At 38.8% G+C, this 12,782-nt stretch overlaps 1 long non-coding RNA gene and 1 other non-coding gene across 2 annotated transcripts in view; one reads left to right on the top strand and one right to left on the bottom strand.

Moving 5' to 3' along the window:
• Positions 1-843: 843 nt before the first annotated feature.
• On the bottom strand, positions 844-916 carry trnak-uuu. The gene has a single exon. It is a non-coding gene; the product is annotated as a tRNA-Lys (tRNA).
• Positions 917-2,650: 1,734 nt separating this feature from the next.
• The window catches only part of LOC117815720, a 28,059-nt gene continuing 17,927 nt past the window's right edge, over positions 2,651-12,782 (top strand). Inside the window, exon 1 of the long non-coding RNA XR_004631841.1 lies at positions 2,651-2,714. This is a non-coding gene — a long non-coding RNA (uncharacterized LOC117815720). The remainder of the gene's footprint in view (positions 2,715-12,782) is intronic.

Here is a 12,782-nt window from a genome sequence, read left to right as displayed (position 1 = left end):
GTTTTTTGTGCTTTTACCTGGCCTCAAGACACATTTCCCTTAAGACAGAATAAAATCAAGGGTGAAGTTGAGTACACTGCTTTGCTGAACTGTGTGTGGCAACTTTCTGAGTCAGCATCAGTTAATTATTGCCCACTTTACTAAGAGCTGGTTTTGCAAAAAAAATGTGTTAATGATTCACAAGAGAGTGACCAGGAATGGACCTTAAAACTATTATTTTCTTAAATCTAAAGAGAAATAAGGTAGATGACAGCTCCATACTGATGCCAAAGCCTACTTCAGAAATTATCTTTTTACATAAAATACTGTTTTTAATACAGAAGCTTTCGAAATAAAGTTACTAGTTTGCACATCAATAACTGGGGCACATTTCATAAGTAATTAACTTATCTCTTCTTTTGATCGCTCTCTAGATATAAATTGATATTTCCTGTATCCATTTTGCTTCCCCATGCAGCCTTCCATACGTGCAAACTTTGCCAAACTCGCGTCTGCAAGCACTAGATGGCGGTGATGGATAACTATTTTTAATCTGACCAGCTTTCAGGAGATTGTTTTTTGAGTATACTAGTATCGTATTATTATTATTATCATTTTTTTATGTGACGATTATAGAGCAGGAAGGTCCGATAAAGGTGGCACACCGATCGCTTGTTTCGCCATGCTGACCGCATGCGTCGCCGTATACGTCAGCGAATCAGTCGCTTGCAATACACAATGAATAGCAGCGAATCTCTGCGCTGTATTCGCTTTCGGTGGGCATTCACCCACAAAGACTGAAGGCTCGCATGAAGCGAAAGGAGAAATGCACGTCAAGGTGACGGCACCGAGGCAAAACGTTGTCGCCCGAACAGGGACTTGAACCCTGGACCCTCAGATTAAAAGTCTGATGCTCTACCGACTGAGCTATCCGGGCTCTGACAGTACTGCGAATTACTGTACATCATCAAGTTGACTGTATATTCCACTGTTAGTGACTTGTGTTTTCTTACGTGCCTCTCCTATGTGTTGCAAAACTGACGCTTTTCCAAATCTGCAGGCTTTTTATATCAAATTTAAAGAGATACTCTATGTTGCATTATTGTCAGATGTAAGATAAAGGACTTACCTTCATGTGACCAACGGGACTTGAACTCATGAAGCTGGTTTTAGTCATGCATTTATCAACCCAGCCACCGTTTACCGCTTTGTATTAATACGTCACTTACGGCAGGGGTTCCCAAAGTGAGGTTCGCGGGACACAACAAGGGGGTCGTGCGATTACTTCCAGAATGTTTTTTTTAAAAACTATTTATAAATAATACATTTTACCCATTATAGCAAAAAATATCGACTAGTAGCTCAACTTGAAATAAACCTTGAAAATAGAAAATGTAATGAGTTTTTTGCCTTTCACTTTGCCAGATGACTCCTAAGTTTAGGGTTAGTGAACAGTTAATTATCATGCATCAGTAGCAGTAGGTTAATTCATAACAGCACAGGAAACACAGCCACATGCTTATATAGGGATAAGCTTTTTTCTGCAGACCAGCTAAATGAAGCCACATTAAATCACTTTGAGGAATAGTGGGGGTCGTGAGTCAATATTTTGGGGGTCTCGGTCTGAAAAGTTTGGGAACCCCTGAGCCTTAAGGAACCATCAACTTCGTTTTGCACATTTCGACAGGATCAATGCAAGTCAGCTAACCAAACGAGGTAAAATAAGGTTACATTATGATGTGTTTGAGGTTGGGTCAGAAAAGGTGAATAAAACATCATCATGACGTGTTTTTATTACTGCAAAAGAAAAAAAGAAAACTTGAATAATGTTGTTTGTGAGATAAATGTGTTTTCCCGGCAATTTAGAAAATAGCTATTCAGCCTAAAATATAATATGATTTTCCTAATCACTGAAAAAAGTGAATCAGAAGCTTTTAAATGTATACTGGCATCACTCCGCAATTTAACCCCAAATTATATTAGATCAAAATATTATTTTTCCTTCTATCTTCAAATTTTCTTCCTCACTCATTCAGGTGACAAGTGGCAACCCCTATGGGCGGCCGGCGCCCTTAACATTTGCCTATACTGCTAAATGCCACGGGCCGGCCCTGCAGGAAATTAAACTGTTAAAGAAACAAGGATGCAGTTGGCAAGAGAACAACTGACAGAAAAAATCAACTTCATGATGAACAATTTGCTTATTTCAAAGTGTAAGGGATAGAACAGCAGGAGGTAGTTGAATACGAAGGAGTGAAGAGAGGATCTTGATACATGAGTCAGGTTTAACTGCCTATCTTATGTACAGTGAGACGAACAAATATGTATGTGAATAAATTAGAGGAACAAAAGGCAAAACAAAAGGTGAAGAGAAAGAAAAATAGAGTTAACTGAAAATGAATATAACAAAAAAGGTATTCTGAAAAATAATTAAGTGAATCACTAAATAAATGCAGGGGATGGAGAGTTAGGCCGGAAATTGTAAAAAAAAATTAAAAAAATAGCTCTCCACTTTGAGGCCATACATCACACTTATTTGTTTGGTAAGTTAGGTCTTTAGAATGCAGCTTTGAGATCAGCTTAATACTTGACAGCGCAGTAAGAGGAATCATGTTTCACTAGTGAAAGTAATAACAACCTGCACTGTCTCCTCCCACTCACCCGGGCTACTCCCTGTCTCTATACTTTCACTTACAACAAATAGCTCCTCTGCTCAGCTGCTGATCACAATTCTGGTAAGGACAAACTCCTTGAAATTGCTCTTGCTTCCTTGACGATGATGGCTGTCTGTGTCTCTTAATTGCAAAGCTTGCACAGATATTTGTTCTTTGGAGGGAACTGTTTATCTGTAGGATTGGCTGGAGACTCTGGAAAAATGATACCAGCTGAGAAGTGTTTAGTCATATCCTGTCGAGTCAGCTCACTACTCTGAGTTGTCATTTGTTATTCCTTCTTGTGTTTGTGTATTTGTTTGTTGTGACTTTCACCACATGAAGATTGTGATCTTAATGAGCTGCAGGTTCTGATCTACTTTTTTTTTTATACTTGCAAACTTGATCATTTGCAAGTGCAATGTGTTACCTATGCAACCATTGGACTTTGGTCACATATGTGTTTGTTAGATCAAGCTGGATTTGCACACTTGACAACTGATATGAGACCAAATGCAGGAAAGGGAAGACTGTCTAAGGCTAAGCAAGTTATGAAACCTGAATGATGACATTCCAATCAGTCATGCAGGAGCCTGTTGTTTTGTTTACTGCAGCAGGAAGCACTTCAAGAAAGACCTCAGGGAACTCTCATTGTTACTCATAATGAGCCTGCATTGCATAGCAACCCCGTTTTCCATTACACAAACAACAGACAAAATGTTCAGTAGATCAGAGAACATTTTAAACTTTCTATTGTTAAGACAGAGACGATAAAGCAAGAGAAAAAATCATTTTGAGGAACTGGTCACAAGTTACTTCATAAAACTGTCTGTGTGCTCCCTCTTCCTCTCTTTGACTTTCCCTTATAAATCACAACATTGATTTCATATGGAGTCAGAGGAGTGTCAAAAAATCTATAAAAGAATACAAAATGTGACGTTAAATCTGTTTCAACTATTTTATCTTCTTTTTTATACTTGTAGCTGTCCATTTCTAAATACTACTAAGTAAAGATTTTCATGAATATTTGTTTTTTATACAGATAAAAAGACTATCAGAACATTTAAAAAAAAATTGTATCTTTTTGTGAAGTTTCAGAACACCCTGAGAAAAAAATGATGGCAAAAAGCCTAAAAAAACCAACAGGGTGATGATTTAAAATGAGAGGGGGGTAAATAATGATCCACATTGTAAAAAATAATGAAAATAAAGTTACACAGCAATAAATCAGGTTATTTTAAAACTGGATGTTCTAAAATAATCATTATCTATTTGTGCAGGATCATTAAAAGCCTGAGCAAGACAATGGAAGAAAGTGTGCAGAAATAAATAAAAAGAAAACATAAATAACTGAATTACATTAAATGGAAGAAAAAAATAAACATCAGGGTACAATCAAAAAAAATAAAGGAAAAAATATTGTAAGACTTGAATACAAAGTTGTTATTCATACATAAATAAAATAGACAAGCTAAAATTAACAATACTCCTCTCCGAATATTCACACATTTCACACCATATTTCCATGATTTCATGTAGTCCTCTGTCTTTCCAAATGTTTTATTCTTCCAAAGATTTTTTATATATTTTTGTATCACTCTTCTGACTCCTCCTTTCTGCAACTGTCAGTGCATGTCACTGCCAGGTTCAATCAATCACTCGGATTATATTTGTAAAGCACTTTTCATACAACATAGTGTAACACAAAGTGCTGTACATGTAGAAATGTGTAGTAATATGTATTATGAAATAAAAAATAATAAGAAATCAATAAAACCCCATCCCATCCCTCCCCACCCCAGAAAACACAATGAATAAAATACTTAATAAAACAAGCTCTGAAAACAAGAGCTAAGTTGGGGAAAAGTTCGGTCTTAATAAGGTAACACTGAGGTACCATACAATGTTTAAATTATAAAGAAAGCTTAGACAAAAAGGTAGGCAATAATAAGATATACAACTTTAAGAGATAATCCACAAAAATCAACTAGAATAAGATAAAAGTTAAATAAATAAATACATCATAAACTATATAAATTAGAATATGAGAAATACCATAGTCATTAAGTTAGAATAAGACAGTGATTGAAATGTTAAAACACACTAACATTTCATCTCAATGAAAGTGAATAAATAAATTCACACGTGATAAGATAAATAAAACTAAGTTAAAAGTGAGACTAAAAAGGTAGGTCTTGAGTTTGGATTTGAAAATGTTTATAGTCTTTACAGCCCTCAGATCTTCAGGTAGGCTGTTCCACAGATGTGGTCTATAATGATAAAAAGCTACCTCACCACGAGTCTTTGTTCTAACTTATGGTACAGTTAAATTGACAAAGTTGGTATTGGAAGCAGAGCTCACCAGCAGCAGAATGGAGTCTTAAAACCAAACATGGCTTACTGAAATCCAGACATGTGCCACCATGAGTAAATACTTTTTTTTTTTTTTGTAATAATTCAATAAGCGAGATGATAAACAAGATTTGTACAACATTTTTAATTGAATGCCGTTCAAAGGGTGTTCAGCTCTGCATCCAGAGGAGAGAGTTCATCATTTCATAGCTGGACCTCAATCTGTAATGTATATTAATGACCACTTGGTGGCACCACAGTCGTTCTTTTCGACCTCAATCACTGACTTTAAACTCTCCATCAGCCAGAGGCAGAGCTTTAAAGTTTAAAAACTGCCTACAAGTTTGAACATGCATTTCGGACACTTGTTATTTACTCTTATACACCTACATCACACCTTAACCTTAAAATGTTACATTTGTGCATAAAGAAAATTTGTGCATTATTTTACCCAATACATCCCATTTCTTAATTTCAAAGAGGCAAAAACAGATATTCCCCTGCAACACTGAATATTTAATGTCAGCTGTACATACGTACGGAAGCCCTAAGCAGACATGTATCTATACTTAACATTAGATGATCATAACCTGTATCCCCAGAGTTGAAAAGCGCAAAACAAACACAAAAATAGGCTTAACTTACCTCTTTAGCAATGGCAGCATTGAAAGATGGGGTTTAGCCTATTACAGTGTCCATGCCACTGCTTTGTTTTCTGTAGATCACCAGAAAATTATCCTGTTATCGTGAGAAATTAAGCTTTGTTAACTCGGGACTGGGGAGGTAAATTAATCTATTAATAACGGGAGTTTGGATTGTGACAAATTTAATGATTTGTCATATGACCATGGGTATTTATTACAACTGTTAATCACAACTGTGACTCTGCATCACTTATCCCAATAATTCAAAAAGTTTTGAAATACACTAAACGGTTTTATCCAGGTAATAAAAACCAAACCATGACAACCTGATCCGATTTTTGGTAATCACTTCTGTTTCTTTTGAACCACCCCTTTTTAAGATTGAATCCAATCGGATAGCTTAAATCTAGTATGATCACTTTCTAGCAACCCTGGCCCTGTTGCTTAATTCATCATCCCTTGAAGATTACAAAGCCTAAACCCGGTTAACCCCTATTCTGCATTCCTCTGTCAACACATCATCATTAACTGGGCACGCACCCATAACTCTGTTCAAGCTGACGTTACCTGATGAACAGTCTGTAAGGTGTCCATGTCAATAAATCCTTATCAGCCTCAATGCGGGACAAAGTGTCATTAAAATTGGCAGTTCAATTCATTATCTATATAGTATGCTAGGCAAAGGCATTGGCATGCACTTATTACTGTCAGCCTGCAGACGTTGTCTCTGTAGTTGTCTCATCCCTCTTAGAGCTCATTCCCCCTCCTGTCGCATCATCAGCAATCTTTTTGATAAAAATAAAAAAAACTCGTATACATGTAATGTTTTTTCATGCTGTTCAACACATTTAATTTGGTTATATAGTTTTTACATTTACTACGTATTCCTTTTTTTTGCAAGCCGACTGTGTAGTTTAGTGGTCTGCCTGGGGTCCGTTTCACAAAGCAGGTTTAGTGAATACTCTGAGTTTGTTAACCCTGAAATGAGGGAAACTCTGTGTTTTCCGTTTCACAAAGGGAGGTAACTCAAACCAGAGAAAGAGGGGTAACTCTAGCCTGTTTCACAGAGGGAGGTAACTCAAACTCTCGGTCAGTTACCGTATTAACAGACTCTATGAACCTAATCTGGTCGGGACCAGGTTTTTCTCAATGAACTTCATGTTTCTCTCAGTCTCCGCCCCCTTTCAGCCACACACGGTATTTTATTTCCTCATTCATTCAGTCGGCAGGCGAGTGTTGGCGTAGCGTATTTCTGCCGTCTGTTATTTAAATAATGATTCAAAAATCAATCAGTAGGCCTATATTAGGTGCCAACTTTTATCACTAAAATGGCATGTCCTTTTGTTAATGATCCCGTGGATGAAGGTGCAGCATTATTGCGCAGAGAATTAAATATTCGTCGGGAGATGATAATCAGACCGCGCATAGATGTTTTAGCATTTCTGGACAATTATCTTTTTGAGCGGTACCGTTTCACTTCACAGTCGGTCATCTACATACACAACCTAATCCGTCCGTACATTTGCAACATTACCCACCATAGTCGTGCTCTTACATCCCATCAGATATTGTGTGTTGCTCTGCGTTTTTTTGCAAATGGGAGTTTTTTGTATAATGTTGGAGATGCAGGGCACTTACGTAAGGCCACTGTATGCAGGACGGCAGAGCAGTCAGAGACACCATATCCCGCATCCACTTCAGAGATTAAGACAATATCATCACCACTACCACCACCAACACAGCAGCAGTCAAATAAAAACATAATACAAATTTCATTTGGTCTTCTTTATTTCCTACAAATACATGAGATAGTTTAGTTAATGTTCCTGTAGTTAACATAATTAACATAATTCACCTGTGACCATGCACCCACCTCTAACTTGTGCTCTAGTAATTCAATTTCGAGATCTGCCCTTCTCATCTGGCGGTCCAAGAACTGCATTTCTTTATCGGTTTTTTTCAATTTATTTCAGCAGAAATATTTTATAGATGTCTTTAACTGGTAACTGGGAATACATAAAGGAGGACATTAAATTATACAGTTGCACATGAATTCCACAGAATGAACCTCTGGTGTTTACGGAACATCCATCTCACTGTCAATCTGTGCAGTTGAAGTTGAGGGACCCTCCTGCTGCTTCCCAGCCATGCCCTGTTAAAAAGGATGAGAATGTGTTAATACTTCAGTGTAGGCTAAATATCACACTCTATTTTACACCAGAATGTTAAGAAATGTGAATGGGAAGAGAACTAGCAATAACATATCAAATGTTACCTCTACAGGCCTTTCTGGTTCCCCCTCTGTGAAGGCAGCAGACAAAGTCTCCTCGCACTCTTCATCCTAGATGAGTGATATGTCTCAGTATACTTAAACCACCATTTGGCAAAATCTTTGGAGTATTGCCTACTTACAGTTACAAGGTCTGTTGTGGCGTGAGGGGGCTCCACCAGGCAGATAGCACCATCAGAATATGTTGGGAGAAAAAAAAAAAAAAAATGAAAAGGGAAATAAATATTTGTATGAATAGGCTTAAAAAAAGATATATAGGTCTAGGAATATTACATGTTATAAAGGCACTTGTGTCTTGGGGGGTGGGCTCAGAGGATGAGCTCCCTCCAGGGATTCCCTCAGTCGCTGGCCTTCCAAAATTCTGGCTCAGGGCCAGCGCCTCTGCCTCCGTTAGAGGTGGCGGTGCTCGGCCGCCACCCGTTTTACGGGCATCTGCTTTCTTTCTGTTGGCTGAGTAGAAGTCTGTGTTAGTTTAAATAGGCTTAATTATTTAACAGAACATGATATAGATGAAAATACATGCATGTGTGTGAAAACAGCATTATGTTGGGGATAAAACAACTGCACAGTCAAACAGCCACTTAATATTTACTTTACGATGTAAAACATGATCAAAATGAGGTACCCCCATGATATTATGCCGAGGTCTTACCTGTTTGAACAATGTTTTTATATTTCCATCTTAAGCTGCAGCCAGGTGCGCTTCTCCCCCGCGTGATTGCACCTAAATGAAATAAATTAATAGGCTACCATTCAAGCAGTTTCCCCCTGTGATTGCAAAGGACTACATTTAAACGTACGCATTGACCCGAGCCGCAATGGTCTCCCATGCCGTCTCCCTCTGTTTGGCACCTGCAGCGGTGTTGCTTTTTTTTTTTTAAAACATGCTCAAACTCGCCATATGAGCGAATAAGGATGTCCAGTTCCAGTGGGGTGAAAAATGCCGCCCTCTTCTTCTCCTTTGCCATGGTGACTCGTCGAATCGGGGTTCCATTGATGTTGTCTTTTTAAAGTTGTGGTGCACGCACTTAGACTCAGAGTTTTATTGAACCTGCTTTGTGAAACGGACCCCTGGTGTGTGATCACACAACATTACCAGGCTGCAGAAGCACAAGACACACACTCTGTGAACAAACAGAAAATATTTACACACCATACTTACATAAAGGAATCTTTTCCACCTTGCTGCTCTTGCACCTTTGATGCATCCCCTTTACTTCCTTTTAAATCTAGACATTTACATTAACCACATAGTGCTGCAAGCAATAGTAAGACACCTCCAGTTCACATTAGGGTTTTGCTCTGTTAGTCACACTGCTAGGGGTGCTGTTCACTTGATCTTTTTGTTTGGTTAAACAGGTAAGATAATCAGGTTTTGTTTTGACTTTTATTTGTATTTAGGAAAAGAATAGAGCTTAACTCTAGTTACACTCCTCTTTCTCCTTATCAGTTGCCTGACTTTGTTATGTGAAACAACTGGGCTGTGTGCTACATCCCTTTCCCTTTAAGATCTGGGTAATAACAAAATTTGGGGGCTCGTCCGAGATCCATAATGTGCTAAGAGATCCCGAGAGCACAGCGTGTAGGGCAGAATTGATCCTGCTTGAGGGGTTTAAGAAGTGCCTTCATGTATTTAAATAAACAAAAAGTGTCCTATCTCCCCTCAGCATCTGTGATGGGTGATTACACAAGCCATGTGTTTCAGGAAGTCCCCACTTAAAGCCTTGTGTTCTGGCCCTGCAGAACACACTGCTAAAGCTCACAGCCACAGAAGCCACAGAAGCCTGCACACAGTGAGCAGCTGTTGGGATAATTCAATCTGAGCAACACATAAATGTCAGCCCGGGCACTTCATCTTCTACCATCAGACAAGGAGAAATAATAATTAAATAGTGCCAAATACAGAGTCATCATTAAACAAAATTAAGTCAAATGTCTGTTAAAGGCACTCATTCCTGGAACAAATTACCAGCTCTTAGCAGCAAGTGTGGGCCATAAAAAGACACTTAAATAAACATACCATTCATGTACTCATGAATACGATCCCTTTCCTCCTTTGATGCCTGTTCATAGGGGCTTTGGGATCATCTTGCATTTCAATCAACATTTCAGCAGTAATTATGTCAAAGTAAATATGTCGGGATTAGCACAATAACATTTTTCCACCTGTAGTCCCAAGGCAGGTACTTACATAATACAAAACACAATTGTTCAAATTACAGGACATTCACAAGACAGTTCACAGGTCACCACACAAAATAACTAACAAACAATGATACTTACAAAATGGGTGTTTTTGTTCCTTTACAAAAACAGATCCACACAGATCCTTAATGTGCATATCCTAATTGAATAATCTCAGTTACACTATAGTACTTCAAAGCAATTAAGTTCTCTGTCTGTTCAGTAGGTCTTTAGTTGCTCTAGATTCAGGTCAAGTAACATTATAAAACACATTTAAACAAGCAATCCAAGAGGATGTTTAGAAAAATTACTGGCCACCAATGGCATCTGGCTCTAGATGTGAAGAACCTCAGCCACATTATTCATGAGCAGGGAAACCCCTGACAAGCACACCATACTAACCTGAGCCCATGTGCGTGTCATCCCCCAACTGTCAGTGATTCAGGTGGCTGAGTCACTGAACTTCCCTTCCTAATAAATTCCTGTCAATTTGTAGATTGTTTCAGAAAATCCGACCCTGATATTTTTAGAGACTGCTTCCCACACCTCACTGCAGGAGGTTATCAAAGCAGAGAAACTCTGCTCAAAGTGAAGATCATCGACCCATCCACTCACTTAGAATGGATATTCAATACTGTTAACTGCTGCTCTCACACATCAGCTCACCCTGAATTTGCAGTGTGACAGAAATCCTGTGTGTATATTGTCACTTTAAATTGTCAGGGGGTTTCAACTGTGCGGCAGAAATTAAGACTCTCTATTATGCAGGCTTGTTAGTGCGGTTGTAGGGGTGTGAAAAGAGATAGCGGAGGGAGAAAGCAGGACTTGCGGTTTGGGGTGTCAGTAGTGATTGAAATCATCCGAAAGGCGGACCACCAGCCTGTTCCTTAGGGTGAAGTGCAGAGTTCTTCAGGAGGATGGTTTCTGATGAAGGCGTGGAATGGGGATGTTAGTACCAAAAATCAAAAAGCATTCATCTAAGTCAAGTCCCAATTAGGTGAGGAGTTTTCCAGAGCCAAAGAAGGCTGCTTTCATCTCAGCCCGCTCCAGTGACTTCTCCAACTTCCTTATTTCTTTCTTTTTATCCACACTCCTTCCGCAGGCTTCCACCTTCCTTCTCTGCCAAAAATGTCTCCTCTTTGTTCTCCTTCTTTCCCCACACTCTCCTCTGCTAAGCCACACTCTCTCCCATCAGAAAACCAGCATTCCTCTGCTGCTGAGAAAGGCAGCATTCAGACCCTCCCCTCGCTGATTGTCACAACTTAATGCAGACCTTTTACCTTTACGTGAAAAAGTCTGCCAGATTCAGCTGTTCAAGTCCACTCATGCACCTCAATAAGAAAAAATGGGTGGATTTTCATAACTGCAGTGCAAGTGTGAAATTTAGAAATTAGTTGCAGAGCTTTGACTGTATATTTAGTGCCATGTGTTTGTTTATGCAGATAGGTGGGTAGGTTGCTTAGGACAGCTTCATCTTGCAGGGTCATTCCATTTTCTTAATCACACAGTTTCAACAGAGCAAAAATATGCTAGGTGTGGCACACTGCTTCAGGACATCTGTCTGTGCAGCAGGCTTAAAAAAAATCCCATAGGTCCAATCACGAGACGCATTATCATGATATTGTGCAATACATCTATAAACGCCTTTACAACACTGTAGGTTTACTTCAGTTAAATCCAAATGGACTCTGTCCCAAAATCCTGCTGCCTAATGAAACCCTTATGTCTCTTTACCCTCATGAGTAGCACAGTGCACACAGACCACACTCTGCTGTGTGCTGGCATCTTCCATCATGTTATACAGTTATACAAACTATGCAAGCTTGATGTTGTTCCAGATGGTTTCTGTGGACCCCAATCGTGACCCTTAAATAGGAAACCTTGTTGTATATGTGAGCATTTGGTTGAATGTGCGGCTATGTTCTCCATGGTTTGTGTTGGGGATGTTCGCCAACTTACCTGAACAGAAATTAACATTAAACTAAAATGACTAGACACTGCCTAAAACTATACTGTGTGTAGCCTTTTAATTGTAGTTTCATAGACTTCATCGCCTTTATCACTAACATCACTAATGTGTCTGTGGTTTTTACCACAGACACATTACAACTGCTGTTGTAATCAGAAAGATTCATTGCAGATGCCTCTGTGCTTAGTTCTTCATTAAAGACAGCTGGTGAGTATATTTAAATGAAAAGGAACTCTTAATGTTTTCAGCGGCTGTTGTAATAGTTGTAACAACAACAATCGCAGACCCATTCCCCTGAAAGTCAGCTGCTTACAGGGTCTCTTATTCATCCACAAAATTTGGTTTTGGAAAGCACAGCAGAATCACATGCAGGAGAAGGATGAAGAGGTTTTAGTTTAATGAGATGTTTCTGTCACAGAAATGCATGTGTCACAGGGCTTGTGCAAAAAAGTGGCTGGTTATCATGACAAATGGACGATGACATGATGATGAGTCAACTGAATTTATTAGTTAAGTTTATGAAGATACGTGTTGCTCGACCCTTGTCTTGCATTTCCTTAATTTGACTGATAGTGTTGTTGTTGTATCTGAGTTGACATCCCTATCTTGATGATATCTTCATTTTGAAATTTGTGTGCCATGATAATCATAAGGTATGGTTGATGCAGAGTGAACATCTGTATTTTAAGCTGTCCACTTGTGATCCAATCACC

Source organism: Notolabrus celidotus, chromosome 7, assembly GCF_009762535.1.
Source record: "Notolabrus celidotus isolate fNotCel1 chromosome 7, fNotCel1.pri, whole genome shotgun sequence".
Classification (NCBI taxonomy): Eukaryota; Metazoa; Chordata; class Actinopteri; order Labriformes; family Labridae; genus Notolabrus; species Notolabrus celidotus.
The sequence above is the reverse complement of the archived record's forward strand: the minus strand, read 5'-3'. Positions and strand labels throughout refer to the sequence as shown.